This window comes from Hydra vulgaris, chromosome 14 (genome assembly GCF_038396675.1).
Source record: "Hydra vulgaris chromosome 14, alternate assembly HydraT2T_AEP".
NCBI lineage: Eukaryota > Metazoa > Cnidaria > Hydrozoa > Anthoathecata > Hydridae > Hydra > Hydra vulgaris.
Window position 1 is genome coordinate 38,380,621 of NC_088933.1, and position 17,030 is coordinate 38,397,650.

Consider the following 17,030-nt stretch of genomic DNA (forward strand, 5'->3'; position numbering starts at 1 on the left):
ATTTGCATGCAAAAAGGTGTTTTTTTCCTGCAACATGAGTGGAGAAAATGTAAAGACAGCAGCAAAAGAAAACAGGAAAAGACAACGAGAGGAACAAGCGAGAAAGGTGAAAATGAGATATGTAAAAACGCATGACAAAGGGCAATAATGAAACAGAAGGTGAACTTTCTTTGTCAACATTTAGTTCAGAATTATAAGAAGATGAGGAGTATTAGCTAACTCAACCTCAGCCATGCACGCCAACAGTGTCAACATCAGCTAATTCAACAGCTTCTGCTTTATCATCAAAAATTTCATCAATCATCATCAAGAAATTTAAGAATATCTTCCAGTCACCTAAAGTTGTAGGGGCTCCAGCCTTTACCTTCCAGACAGTAAAACTGTGTTTGTTGCCGGAGCTATTGCACAGGTGCTTGGACATGACGTTTCAGAAAAAATATTATCTTGAAGTTCAATCAGACAATCCAGAATAAAAGAAAAACAACGGGCTGCTGCAATGGATGAAGAAGATTTTTCTTTGGCAGGACCACTGTTGTTTTATTGGGACGGCAAAAATTGCGCGATTTTGGTGGATCAAAGGAAAATGTGGATTGCATAGCTGTTATCGTTACTGGAATGGCCAGAAAAACCTGTTGGCTATTCCAAATGGATTGAGGAACAGGAGAAACTTAAACAAATAGTTGTATTAATGTAATTGAAAAATAGAATCTGCGTTCACAGATTTTGGCCTAGTATTTAACACAACAGATAGCAATGCAGTAGCAACCGATGAACTGTTTCAGGATCCAGTATTAAAGAACATGCGAGAGGAAATGCTTGTCTATTTATCATCTGTTCTTAAAACACACAAACCAAGGGACGGTTATCAGGAATTTTAACGTTTATTCTTCTGGTTTCTCGCTGATGGATGCGCAAAATGATGGTTTCACGCGCGATGGATGGCAAAAGCCATTTACGCACTAAAAATCTTTCTTTTTAAAAATCAGTTCAAGTTGACTGCTCGTGAATCCAAGAATATCATAAATTTTGCTCTGTTTGTCCGCCTTGTTTATGTTAAACAGTCAAACAGAATGAAGCAACACCTGGAATCCAAGGTCCTCTCAATGGCATGATTTTTTTGTCAAATCTGAAGACCTATTCAAACAAGAATTCTGCCAGCAAGGCATATCAAGCATTTTCAAGGTACCTTTGATATCTCTCTGAGCATCTGGTTGGCATGACCTTTTTAGATGATAAAGTTTCAGCATCAATCAAAGAAAAGATGGTACAAAATCTCCATCGATCAGCATCGGCAGACAGCCCTCGGCGTATAAAGTTGACAATCTGAACAGTTGATATTTGAGGATATGGTAACAGAAAATATGACACATTTGTTTGATGTCCTCACGGAAAAAAGCAAAGAAAAGTCTCAGACATTCCTTAAGTAACTACCAGGGCATCTGATCGTGTCTTCGAGAAGTTTTATGAACTGACTACACACATGGAAGTTGTAAATGATGTAGCTGAAAAGGGAATCCGTTTTATTGAAAATTATAATGACATACTGACAAAGAATGAGCAAACGGAAGCAGTTTGTTCTTCGTTTCATTGCCAACCGTCGCAAGAAGTTCCCAACTCCATCAAAGAAATCATTTATGTCGTAGATTATCCACTGCGAAATAATTCATATAAAAACTGTAAATAAAACTATATAAAAACTGTTAAATTTTAAAACCAAATTCTGAATTAGATTGTAATTTTTAGTTGATTTTTTAATTACAACTTTAATTTAATTTCTTTATTTTGTTTTAATTTTTAATTTTAATCTTAAGTATTAAATCGATAACCGATATATATATATATATATATATATATATATATATACACATATATATATATATAAATATATATATATATATATATATATAAATATATATATATATTTTAATAATTCACCTCCCCAAAGCCGAGAAGGCCAATACAGATGAGGAGGCTACTTGTGGTTATCACCCTCTCTCAACTCTATAACTCCGAAACACGAACCTTGACGAACAAGACAGCTGCGCGGAGAAACAAGTTAAGCGCGGTACTACCAGGGATGTGGTAGGAATCGAACTCGAGCCCTCTACCACTACCTTACTACCCCATATATATATATATATATATATATATATATATATATATATATATATATATATATATATATATATATATATATATATATTAATATATATATATATATATATATATATATATATATATATATATTATATATATATATATATATATATATATATATATATATATATATATATATATATATATATATATATATATATATATATTAAAGGGGTCCAAAATTGACTTTTTTAGGATTTTGTGTAGTTTAGCTACTTTTTCTTAATTAATTTTTTATGCTGATTTCGAATTACTTAATTTTTTTTTCATTAAAAATATTTGGCTTTCTACTTCAATTTCAATAAAAGTGACAAAAAATCAATAAAAGTGACAAAGTAATTAATTGTTAAATTAAATGAAATTATTATCAAAGAAGAATCCGTGGTAAAATTTTTTTTCTATTTTATCAATAAAATACGTAATCACTATGTGTATTTATAATTACAACAAAAAATTAGGCATTATACGTGAAATTACTCCATATAAGGAACTATTTGTAACTATTACTCGTAAAAATGCAAAACAACTACATTGCAACCATGTTGCAGTGATTTGAGTTCTTTCTCAGAATCAAGAGGTCTGGGATTCAATGTTGGCACAGACCAGATAAGCGACATTGATAAGGAAGGATTTGTAAACTTCCTAGTTAAATTGCTCTTCCACAATGCTTTGTGATAAGAAGTTTAGTCTTTCTTGGAGCACCTTAATAACTTAAAAAAAAAAAAAGTCATTGTAGGTGCTTGTGGATTGTAGTGAGGACTTTCCAAGTTAAGTAACAACTCTAAATTATAAGCTTGTTCTTCTGCAGACATAAGATGACGTTTTTTTGTACTTTGATCAATATTTATGATTTTAGATAAATTGGATCTTTGTTGCAATGATTTACTATTTTTTGATTATTACTAAAATAAACATTCCATTAACCAATCGTTTATTGACATTTAACATATCTTTCTGTTTTCAATATATTTATTGACATCTGATTCGTAAGTAAATGGGCTACCTTGAATTTACAAACAAGCTAAGATATAATATCTCTTGCACGTCTAATGTAAAGCTTATAACTCTTGCTAATCCACTCCGTCTCAGTTGTTTCTGTCACTGGTTCCAACTGTATTTCACATTTTTAAATTTTTTAACAATGAGACACATTTCCCAAAATATTCTAAAATTACCTAAATCTTGATTTCATTTCATTTGGGTATTGAAGTATATTACCACAAGAAACTTAAGTAATCGACGGTAATCCGAAGCCAATTGCAAAAATGGCCATGCTGACGCTTAAGTTCAATATTATTTGAAATTGTTTTATAAATTGCAAAACCTTATTAAAAACGTAATACATTAGTTATTCAATTATTAAATATTTTTTCAAAACCCATAGTAGAGGAGGATGGGGTAAGATGACGAATGGGGCAAGATGACAACCTACCATTATCTTCAAAATTCAACTAAATATGAAAGCTGACTGTAGCTGAGAGCGATGTAGATTATATCTACTAGATTAATTTATGTTTTCTTTATAAATATTATTTTCTGGATAAAAGATAAGTATTAAATAAGGTTTTTCCGATATTAGGAAAAAAAAAAAATTCACTTGCATTTGATTTTTTTCATCATTACATCACCAGCTAAAAGTATGCGAGAGTTTTTCGTTCAATTTGGAAGCCAAACGAGAAGTATTAAGCTAATGATAACTTATTTATGTATCGTTCTGAATCACCTTTGAAGATTGTGTAGTCTAGGGGCAAGATGAACGGGGTAAGATGACTCGTTCATCGTTTTGCCGAAGTACACGTTTGAACACTGTATGAAGAACTGTATGAACACTGCCTCTAGTTTTGTTTAACTTAAATCTTGTTGCCTAGTTGTGTTTAACTTATAACAATAAACACAATTATAATAAAATAACTTAGAATAATGATTAAAGTTACTTTAAAGTTAAATAAGTTTAGTTATGTTGTGAATATTATTATTTATGCATAGGTTAATTTTAGTTATGCGTATATCTGTTTGAAAAATAAGCATAGCTAATATGATTAGGGTTAATAACTATACTTTATGGTTATATTTAATCTGTTTTATACATACATATACATATACATATACACTGAGGCATATTCGTTTAGACGCATCTATTTTTTTCTCTTTGTCTTAATTTTTTTCTTTGAATTGTCAACTGATATGCATGCAAGTTATTATCAAAATAATTGTTGTGTTGCGGGCTAATAAAAATCACAAAAAAACTTTTCTATGTGTCTTTATTAACATGAGAGTATGTTTGACATACAAAAGTACATTTTTTATTTGGAATATATCTATAGACGCAGTCATATTTTTGACATTAAAAGACGGAAATTAGTAATGCCTATGTCCTCCATTACACTGGATCACCTAAAAAATTCTGCCTTTCATTGACTCCACTAGTCGTTGAAGTGTAGTTTGAACCAACTCGGACCATGTTTCAAGGATTTTACACTTTAACTCAGTAACAGTTTTAAATTGGTGTCCGGCTGCTTTAGCGTCATAAACTTTTCTTGATAACATTCCCCACACGTTCTCGATTGGATTTAAGTCCGGGCTACAAGCTGGCCATTCGAGAATCGGGATGTTGTGGTCTTTAAACCATTTCATAGAATGCCTAGATGTGTGAATTGCAGCATTATCTTGCTGAAATATGGCATTATCGTCCATGTTTTCATCCATATAAGTTATGAGAACATCATCCAACATTTCTGTATACTTTATCGAGTTCATTTTAGGTAAACCACAATACAGAGTCAATTTTCCTGAATAAGAAAATCCACCCCAAACCATTAAACTTCCTCCTCCATAATTTCGTTTTGTTTGTGGGTCATTTATTTCTCTTAGATCATGCCAATAACAACTGTAAGAGTCCGGACTATCTAAATTAAGCTTTTTTTTATCTGAAAATATTACGTTTTGCCACTCATGAGTCCAATGCATATGGTTTTTAGCAAACTGTAATCTAGCAATTTTATGGTGTTTTTTTAACATTGGTTTTTGGTGTGGTTTCTTCCACTTTACGTTTGGTTTTGTACGTAGAATATGTGCAACATGTTTATTGGTGACAGGCAATAATAATTTATCCTTTATTTGTGTTGCATTCGATTTATTTTTGGTTGCTTTGAAGCGAATTCAATTAGTTTGCCGATTTGTTAATACTTTGTTGCCGTTTGTTGCTTTTTTTACACCGTAATTGTCACCTTTTGGAATGTAGTTTCGTACAACATGGTCAGATCTTCCAATTTTTCTTGCTATTTCTCGTATAGAAAGTGCTGGTGAGATTTCTGAGTCACGATATAAATTAATTTGTATTTTTTCAGTATCTGTCAAATACTTTCCTTTAGGCATTTCGTAAAATGCAATAAAAATGATACTGGAAGAGCAAAAGATCAAACTACACTAAAATTTATCAATTTATTTGTGTTAAAGTGATTAAAAATCAATAATTACCGTTATTAACCTGATTGCGTCTATAGGTATATTCCAATTAAAAAATGTGCTTTTGTATATCAAACATACTCTCATGTTAATAAAGACATATAGAAAAAAATTTTTTGTGATTTTTATTAGCCCACAACACAACAATTATTTTGATAATAACTTGCATGCATATCAGTTGACAATTCATAGAAAAAAATTAAGACAAAGAGAAAAAAATTGATGCGTCTAAACGAATATGCCTCAGTGTACATATACATATATATATATATATATATATATATATATATATATATATATATATATATATATATATATATATATATATATACATATATATATATATAATGCTGGCCCACTACTCTGTAGTTTGAGCACTTTGGCATGACACAACAAATCTTTTAAATTGCTTTAAATCAGTTTTCTAGTTTTATGGCTAAGATTTGGTCTCATATGTATGTATATATATACACACACACATATATATATATATATATATATATATATATATATATATATATATATATAAATATAAATATATGTGTGTGTGTGTGTGTGTGTGTGTGTGTGTGTGTGTGTGTGTGTGTGTGTGTGTGTGTGTGTGTGTGTGTGTGGGTAAAGTATATTTCTAATATGGTACATGTATTTGCATGTTATTTGTTTATATTGACAGTCCCATTGTATACTATTGTGTTATTTGTAGTTATTAAAATGGTTTGCAACTATATCAGAACTACAAGTAGAGGTGCCAATGGAAATTGGACAATGCAGAACATGACTTAAGCTATTGAAGCTTGCGATTCTAATGCTTGCAGCAAGAACCAAGCTACTGTAAATTTTGGAGTTCCAGAAGCAACACTAAGACGTTACCTTAAAAAATCCTCGGATCAATTTCCAATCAGCAATGAAAGGTTTCGTCCTTTATTTTCAATGGAAATGGAAAAATTACTTGCAGAATATTTAATTGAGTTGAGCAAAAGATTTTTTGTATAACCAAAGTACAGCTCAGAAAATTTGCATTTGAATTTGCAGAACATAATAATGTTCAATATAATTTTAACAGGGAATTAAAAATTGCTAGTCTTGACTGGTTAAGTGGATTTTTGAAACACCACAACAATATTTCATTACGAACTCCTGAAATGACGTCTTTGGGTAGAGGTTTTAACTCCCCACAGGTTGCAATATATTTCGATTTACTTCGAGATCTCTTGAGAACGCATAAATTTTTACCTTCAAGAATCTTCAATGCTGATGAAAGTGGGTTACCCACTGTACTAACAAAAATCCTAAAAGTATTTTCAGTCAAAGGCATTAAAAGAGTGGGCAAAGTTGTTTCTGCTGAAAGAGGAAAAACCGTAACCATAGTTTGTAGCATGAATGCTGTTGGAACTTACATACCTCCAGCTTTTATTTTTCCACAAAAAAGAATGCGGCATGATTTTCTGGACAATTCTCCACTTGATTCAGTTGGCTTTGCCCATAACTCTGGTTGGATGACGCAGGAAATTTTTGTAGATTATTTAAAGCACTTGTAAGACATGCATATGACCGATCAGCAACAACTGGAATTGCAAGAAAAGGATTTGAAGAAACTGGAATCTGGCCCTTCAATCCGCAGATCTTTTCTTTAACTGACTTTGCACCATCATTGACCAGTGATAGCCCAATACCAAAAAGTCAGATTATATTAAATAATCAATCCGGAATGAGTATGTAAATTATATATTATTTAGACAGTTCGGTTTTTTATTTGTTTCTTAAATCTAAAAGTTAAAAAATGTTTGTCTTTGTTTTTTTATCTACAAATCTTTACCTGACAATTTATAATTTAAATAAGCTAATAACTTCAGCTTATCTATAATATTGGACAATTATGCTAAATAATAGAATATGAAATAACTTAAAATTAACCTAAATAATTTTATGATGTTTTTTATGACATATGTTATATAACTTTTCTGTAATATTTTGTTCCAGTAGTTGAAGATCGCCAGCAACAGTCAACATCAAAGGTGAAACTTAATGCAGTTACATCAGCATTGACCATATCATTTAACAACAACAACTCTTTATCATTGCCGACTGTTAACACTGAACCAAAATGCATTCAGTCGAATGCAGATGCAAATGTTGATAGAACCCATATAGAGTTAAACGATGTGCCAAAAACTGTATCACCTAAGAACATTCGACCTTATCCTATTGCTTGTAGGGTTACAAATAGTGCTAGCCGTAAAAGAAAGTTTAAGCGAGCAGAAGTGGCAACAAGTTCCCCTTTTAAAGCTGCAGTTCAATTAGCTGCACTCGAGAAAAAAGAAAAATTGATGAAGCAAAAAATAAAGAAAACTGTTAGAGAAAAGAAGGGCCAGCTTAAAAAAACAGCTGTAACTTACGATAGAAAGAAAAATGACAAAGCCAAAAAAAGAGCGAAAAAAAAATCCAAAAATCAAGTTTCAAAAATAGTTGACAAAACTGAAGAAATTTCATGATGGTATTGTGAAATTATCTATGGTGATCCTAATGATCCATTGCTTGATGATAACTGGGATATGTGTAAATCCTATGAACACTGGTGTCATTTAACTTGTGGGCAATATGTTGAGCGCAAATTTACTTGTACTGTGTGCTACTCTTGTGTAGCTTAGCAATTATTACATTGTTTTATTGTGCATTAAAATATTTTGTTTGACATTTGTTTTATTTTGTTGTTTTGGAATTTACTATGAACTGATTAACAGGTTTTTTGGCATAGCCCTATATAAATATATAAACTTAGTTTTTTTTTTAAATTACACCACTATTTATATTACTTATTTTATAAACTAGAATTTATGATACCGTGATATTTAAGACAGTAATGGTATCATGTAATTAACTTATCTTAAAATTGTCATCTTGCCCCGCATACGGGGCAAGATGACGATTTGAGGTAACATCGGTAAATGAGTTTTTTCAAGACTATTTTCAATTTTTATAAGTTTTTTTTGATACATCAGTAGCACATGATAATTTTTAATCACTTCTTGATAAAGTTTTACTTATTGGAACACTTATTGACTAAGATATAAGTGCTTTTCAAAACGTTCGTCATCTTGCCCCATGTTTCCCTATTATTTTATTTTCTGTTCAAGAAAGACTAAATTTTGCTAAACTATTTGCAGGAATGATACAACAATCCATGTTTTTTGATGCCTACAATCTGCTTCTACGACTACTGAGCAGTCAGTCTTATTTAATAAAAATTTCCGAAATATAATTTATTTCTGACTTGTCTATTACTGGGAGGATTCTAAAGAAATTTATTAATTTATTAATTATTATTTAAATTTATTAATTGTTAAATTGTTTAATAGTTTATGATTTATTAATTTATTAGTTCGTTACTTCTTGTTGCAATATTTTTTTATTTTAATCGGTATTTAAATTCAATTGACAAAATTAATAGCAAAGTATTTCGTCGTGTTGGTTTGACAAGGCTCTAACTGATTTTTTTTATATTAGGAGAATAGCAAATAAATTGTTTTTTCTTTTTTTATTATGGCCTAAATAAAAATATTTATATAATAGTTTTTTGTTCATTTATGTATTTTTATACATCAACCAAAAAAAGAGTACATCGACAAATAAAAAAGCAATAATATAAATAATTTTAATTAAACATTAAAAAAAAGTTTATAGATTTTTTCGTAATTCTCCTAATATAAAAAATTTCAGTTAGAACCTTGTCAAACCGATTTCCATAACTCTAGATAAGACTTATTTTTGTTTAAATGTAAAATTGTAAAATTTCATTTTAATTCAAAGTTATCCAATCAGAATTTATTTTGCATAAATTTTAACATAAAGTTGCGTAACTTTACACGCTGCGAAGATTTCTAGTTTTTAGGAATTTTAATATTTTCAAAATTTTAAAAAATGAAGTAGAAAGTCAACCACAAAAAAATAGCAAAAACTGAATTGTTTAAATGAACTTTTCTAAAAATATTAATTAAGAATAATTGGATATATATATATATATATATATATATATATATATATATATATATATATATATATATATATATATATATATATATATATATATATATATATATATATATATATATATATATATATATATATATATATATATATATTGATTTTAAACTTCATTTATATTAGATTTTGAAATGTTATTTTTTAAGTACAAGTGCTTGATTGTATGATTTGTATAAAAGATAAAGATAAAATATATATAAAAGATATATTTCACAAACAAAGTTCAGGTTTTATGAAACATTTGCTAACATCTTTAAATAATAAGAAATACTTTTTAAAATTAAAAAATAAAAATTTGATTTTTGTAGTTTAAAATTTTTTAAAGAGTTTAAATTTTTAGTAATCTTCTGTTATAATGACAAACTATACTCCGCATCTCATTTCTGGTAATCAACCTAACGACTTTCATAATGATGAGAACTGAATTGTTTTTGCATATAGAAGGTATTAAACTTGTAATATATACTTTTTGGTAAATAAATTTAAAATAATTAATAAATAATATTTATTAAAAACTGATGTTTTACTTTTAACCAGGCGATAGCTTATTGCAGGATTCAACAAAGAGAATTAAATGCGGCTGCAGAATTTTTTAAATTTAAATCGAAAATTAAAACAATAGTAAATAAGCATTACAAAGGCTCATGATTTTTAATTGAATAGTTTTTGCCAATATATAGATAAACAATAATTATTCGACTACAAGACCAATCACATGTCCCGGAATCATGAGAAACTGTCATGGAAGACTCCGAAAAAATCCTTTGGAGGGAATGATCCTCACACATTACTGTTCTCAAAAATGCAAAAAATGAAATCTTTTGTGACCATCCGAGAAAAAAAAATCAGTTTGAATTTCTTCATTTATTCCTTAAAATCATGAATTGACAACTTTGACTCTTTTTGCATTTTTACAGCATATCTAAACAAATTCTACTCAAGCACTCTTTAGATATGGATACTGAGATGAATTTGACCAAAAACATCTTTACTAAGAAAAAATAAGTAAAATATAAATATATTAATATAAATCCTTTTTAAAGTTTTATATCTATTCTAACAAGCCGTAAATGATACCATTTCCTGATATGTAATTTTTTATTAGACAGGAATTGTTAGTTCCTCCCAATATGTCCAAAGGACCAATCTTTAAATATTTGCTTTGTGCTATATTTTTAATCAAATTTTTTTTTCTGAGTTCCGGGAAATAGCACTGACAAAATTAAGTGTGCAATACCTACATATCTGTGCATGAGAATTTATCTGCTTCGGATCCCATTTTAAAGGTAAATTTTCCATAAAAATCTAATGATGACAAGGTGATTTTTGACCAATAACTCATTTTCTTTTTAATTTTTAAGTACATTTTCAATGTCAACTTTTGCTAGTCACCAATGGCAGCCCTAATCATATGCATAAAAGATCATGCCTAATTCAGTCAAGTCCTATGATGAATGCAGGAAAACAGTTTGTTTTCTCTGCATGAGAAAGTGTGTCAGAGAGGTGACAGGCCACTTGATACAAGTTGTGTTAGAAACCCTTCCAACTCCTATAGACTTCAGTGACTCAAGAGTGCCCAGAGGCATTTGTGACACATGTAGGCTTGCATTAGGGAAAAAAGCAAGGGGAGAGTCCGTCACCATTTCTCTTGTCTTTGACTTCTCCTCTATCAGGATGAGACCAGTTACAAGAGAGCAAGCATGTGACTGTCTTATCTGTAAGATAGGGCAGATGAAGTTCCTTGAAAAGAATCCTCTGGACAACCCACCGTCTTCAAATTCAGCACAGCCTCAAGCAACACAGCGGAGGTGCTCAGACTGCCTTTCAATCATTGGAAGAGGGGTGCCACACAACTGCAGCAATGCCTCCTTCAGTGAAAATATGACAGCACTTGCACTTGAAAACCCTAAGGTTGGAGAGCATATTGCAGCATCTGTAGTTGCTGCCAAGGAAGCCTCTCCACATGGGACTGTGAAACTGGCTCAAGCCTCTGGTGGGTACCCTTTGCGAGTGAAGAAAGGTAAAACTTATTGTTCTTAATAGGTTCTGCTACATTATTTTCGTGGTTTAAATACTTAAGAGATTTTTGTAAATTAGTAATGAGAATTGCTCTGTGATCCTAGGTCCATCCAGTGCCAAAAATCTCTTCCCTGAAGCTGATGTTTTGAGCGCTCGAGACTTAGTGCAACTTCAAGCCAACACCGGGCTGTCAAATCAATCTGTAAATCTCACAAGTGGCAAAAGACACAAGTGTCAAGCGCCAGCTTCTGGTTGCCATTGCTGAAGATGTTCCTGAAACTACACCAACATTCAGAAGATCCTTGACTTAATCCATCCTGATGGAGTTAACTTTCTCCTCTCCTGCGACTTAAAACTGGCCAACATTGTATGTGGCATTCAGTCCCATTCCTTCTCACATTCTTGCACTTGGTGTGATGTTGAAGCAAAAAAACTCTCTTAAAAAGGGAACCTTTCAGACGTTTGGGTCATTGCGACAGTGCTTTGATGCCTTTCAGGTAAAAATTACATTCTTTCTTTACCTGGAAAATTTATAACTGTCTTAATTTTTGACTATTTCAGTTACCAATTCAAACAACAATAACTGTTTCTTGATACCAGATCTAACCTTTATTTTTTCATTAATGTCAATTTAATAGAAAAATTGAAAAATAAAATTGTTCTTGTGTTTCAGGCACATCGGCAAAATCCAAAACAAGCACGACTGTTCAAGAATGTCATTCACTTGCCACTCTTCGACAAACCAGACAGCTCTTTGGTCCTCACCATCATAGCACCCATGGAGCTCCACCTCCTCCTTGGTGTGGTCAATCACCTCTTCAAGGCCTTGAAAGAGGCTTGGCCAAAGGCTGATGATTTGCCAAGATCACTGCACATCAAGAGCCAGCCTTTCCATGGTGGCCAGTTTGCTTGCAATGAATGTCGTAAGCTTCTGAGGAATGTAGATGTGCTGAGGCAACTGGCTGAGCAGGTACTTTTTAAGTTTTACAACTTACCTTATGCTAATCTCTTCTGAAGTACATGGTATAGTGTTTTGTTTCTGTTTTTCTTTACTAAATTTGAGCATTTCTTTATACAGGATTGTGGCTTCAATATTTTTGGCATCATCAACACTTTTCAAAAGTTTGATGCTGTAATGTCCTCCTGCTTTGGCAGCACCCTTGATCCTCACTTCGCTTCAAAGATTTAGGCCTTCAGAGCATCATACCTTTCTCTCCAAGGGGTCAGTGTCACCCCAAAAGTTCACGCTGTGTTCTTCCATGTGGAAGACTTTATTCTGTTGAAAAAAAAATCACCTGGCAAATATAGTGAGCAAGCCACTGAGGCACTACATCACAGTTTCAAATATCATTGGGAGAGATACAAAAGGCCCAACAACCATCCAGAGTATGCAAAGTGGCTCAAAACATGCATGGTTGACTTCAACAGCAAGAGTGTCTAAAGTCATCAAGAGTTTATAATCTGTTTGGCTTTATTTAGGAATCCTTTTTAAAGATTATTGTGTACACATTCATCTTAGTATCCATATCTAAAGAGTGCTTGAGTATAATTTGTTTAGATATGCTGTAAAAATGCAAAAAGAGTCAGAGTTGTCATTTCATAATTTTAAGGAATAAATGAAAAAATTCAAACTGATTTTTTTTTCTCAAACGGTCACAAAAGATTTCATTTTTTGCATTTTTGAGAACAGTAATGTGTGAGGATCATTCCCTCCAAAGGATTTTTTCGGAGTCTTCCGTGACAGTTTCTCATGATTTCCGGGACGTGTGCAATAACAACAATTATTGAATAAAAACAATTTAAAGTACTTTAAACATTTAAACAGATGTGAATGAGTACTGAATAAATCAAGTTTTTTAAATTCGTAAGCTAAGTATTCGTAGGTTCATTCTTTGTACAATTAACAAAAGAAATTAATTGGATCTAAAATCTTTTGTTAGTTGTTGTTAAAAATTAACATACAGGAACCACGCAACTTACAAACACTTTGTGGGATTACCAAAGGTTGACAAAAAAAGGTTACATAATTAATGTCCAAATCAAAATTTTTGAACATTATTGGGTTAATGCTATAAAACAATTAGTAAGTTAATATTATTACTTAAAACATTACTTTAATAATATTTAAAATGTTATATTATCATAAAGCTTTAAAGATAATGTATAAAACTCAAGGATTTTTAGACCCCCTCGAAGTGTTTTTTTTTTTCATTTCAGCATGAATTATTTGTTTAAGTGTCTTTCATTGTTTTTCTAATACTTTATTATACTTCTGTGAATCATAATTAAATACTTTGAATTTTGAATTGCCCATTTAGATTCTACTATACTAGATATAAAAAGTTCCTGCAATATTTTTATAAAATATCAGCATATAGCTATGGGAAGCGAGATTTCAAGTTTCGTTTTTTCTAAAAAGTTTTCTTTTTTTTTTTGTTAATTAAGGTTTAATTTAAAAATGTTATAAACATTAAAATATTACATAAAGTATAACGGATGACCAATAGAAATCGACTTTAATAATCTAAAGTTGTTTACTACACTTAAAAAAAATTGTTATATTTATTTTCAAGAAAAGAATTAAGGATAAAATTCTTATAATAAAGCAATACGAAAAAAATATAAATATATATTTTATTGCAACTGATTTTTATATTTATATAATAAATGTTTAATTCAAATAACGAAAACAGCAGTTAAGGTTGTATTTCATTTCAATTTATTAATATATTTTTAACTGCAGAAATTTAAAAAACGTTTCCCATCTATTTAGATATTCCAGAGTAAACATTCAAATTATCTTAAATAAATAGTTTATCCAATCAATCATAATAAACCCTGCCCATACTTTTTTTTGTTACATCTATGGAGCTGCCTGGCTAAATTAGGAAATCACAATTTATTTATAATTATATATAGGCCAAATTTTCAATGTTGTTACTATTTTCAAATAAACTTATTAATGCTTGTTGTTTTTCAGCAAATATTTTAAATTACTTATAAAAGTTATAGTCATAAGGAATAACTTTGTTACCAAGTCAAATTCTAATTACTTAAGGAGCCCATTTGCAGAGTGGACAAAGCCTGAGTAAATTGATTTCAAAAAGTTGAAAACCGGTGCCGCGACTATAAATTTTTAATACTACTTTATTTGCGTTCACATTCTTTATTTCTTAATTGTCCGAAAATAAAGAATTGATTTAAAATAGTATCTCTTAACTGTTTGTTATATACTGTATAACTTTTATTACTCTATTACTGTTTGATCTGGTTATCAAAGATCTTCGATACAAATTTGAAAATCAGAGCAAGCTCTTTACTGATAATATTAAGATCATTGGCATCATGAAATGGGACCGGAGCACCGATCTTCTTTAAACAGATATAAACAAAGCCGTTAGACATAAACGCGTTGGAGAAAGTCTAAAATCGTACTACCAAAAAAGTTTTTTTTATCAAACATAAAGCCTCTTTGTATAGAAGAGCTATGTTAGGCCTCACAACACAAAAATAAAGAAAGGAAAGAGGTGATTTAATCCAGACTTTTAAAAACATGCAAAAATTGAAAAAAAATAATTCTACGTATCACTGAGTTGCATATCATCATCATTAAAGTACATTATGCGAGGTCAAATTTAACGACTGGCACAAAAACGAGTACTGGACAGCATGAAGAGAGAGGAATTCTTCACAAACCGTATTGTGTCGCAGTGGAATACCGTGTCGCAAACAATAATAGAGTTAAACTCGGTTAACATAATTAAAAAATGTCTGGAAGAGTATTTAAGTCGGTAAAAGAGAAGTGTAATACTTTAATGTCTTTTAACATTTTTTTAACGGTATGCTACTTGTGTGACAGATGTGAATGAGTACTGAATAAAGTAAGTGCAGAGGTGCCAGCTCATCTTCGTTGTTAAATTTGAAACAAAAAATAGCAGACATTGTTTTTATATTTTTTAAAACTTAAAAAATTCTTTTGGATAGTTGTAAACATTCGAAAATAATAACCACTGAAATAAGCTAAACTAAACAATAGCAGGCATAATTTTTGAAGACATTATTTAGCGGTGGAGGTACTTTTTTAAGGCTAAGAAAAAAAAATTTTCATTTAATACTTAAATTACAAAAACTGTTTGTAATTCTTTTCTAAAAATTGTTACAAGTATTTTAAACAATAAGTAACTATATTTCTGTTATTTAAATTTTAGTAATTATTAAATGTTTAAAGTACTTTAAATTGTTTTTATTCAATAATTATTGTTATTGCACACGTCCCGGGAATCATGAGAAACTGTCACAGAAGACTCCGAAAAAATCCTTTGGAGGGAATGATCCTCACACATTACTGTTCTCAAAAATGCAAAAAATGAAATCTTTTGTGACCGTTTGAGAAAAAAAAATCAGTTTGAATTTTTTCATTTATTCCTTAAAATCATGAAATGACAACTCTGACTCTTTTTGCATTTTTACAGCATATCTAAACAAATTATACTCAAGCACTCTTTAGATATGGATACTAAGATGAATGTGTACACAATAATCTTTAAAAAGGATTCCTAAATAAAGCCAAACAGATTATAAACTCTTGATGACTTTAGACACTCTTGCTGTTGAAGTCAACCATGCATGTTTTGAGCCACTTTGCATACTCTGGATGGTTGTTGGGCCTTTTGTATCTCTCCCAATGATATTTGAAACTGTGATGTAGTGCCTCAGTGGCTTGCTCACTATATTTGCCAGGTGATTTTTTTTTCAACAGAATAAAGTCTTCCACATGGAAGAACACTGCGTGAACTTTTGGGGTGACACTGACCCCTTGGAGAGAAAGGTATGATGCTCTGAAGGCCTGAATCTTTGAAGCGAAGTGAGGATCAAGGGTGCTGCCAAAGCAGGAGGTATACTTAAATAAATAGTTTATCCAATCAATCATTAAAGTTGATTTCTATTGGTCATCCGTTATTAAAGTTGATTTCTATTGGTCATCCGTTATTAAAGTTGATTTCTATTGGTCATCCGTTATACTTTATGTAATATTTTAATGTTTATAACATTTTTAAATTAAACTTTAATTAACAAAAAAAAAAAGAAAACTTTTTAGAAAAAACGAAACTTGAAATCTCGCTTCCCATAGCTATATGCTGATGTTTTATAAAAATATTGCAGGAACTTTTTATATCTAGTATAGTAGAATCTAAATGGGCAATTCAAAATTCAAAGTATTTAATTATGATTCACAGAAGTATAATAAAGTATTAGAAAAACAATGAAAGACACTTAAACAAATAATTCATGCTGAAATGAAAAAAAAAAACACTTCGAGGGGGTCTAAAAATCCTTGAGTTTTATAC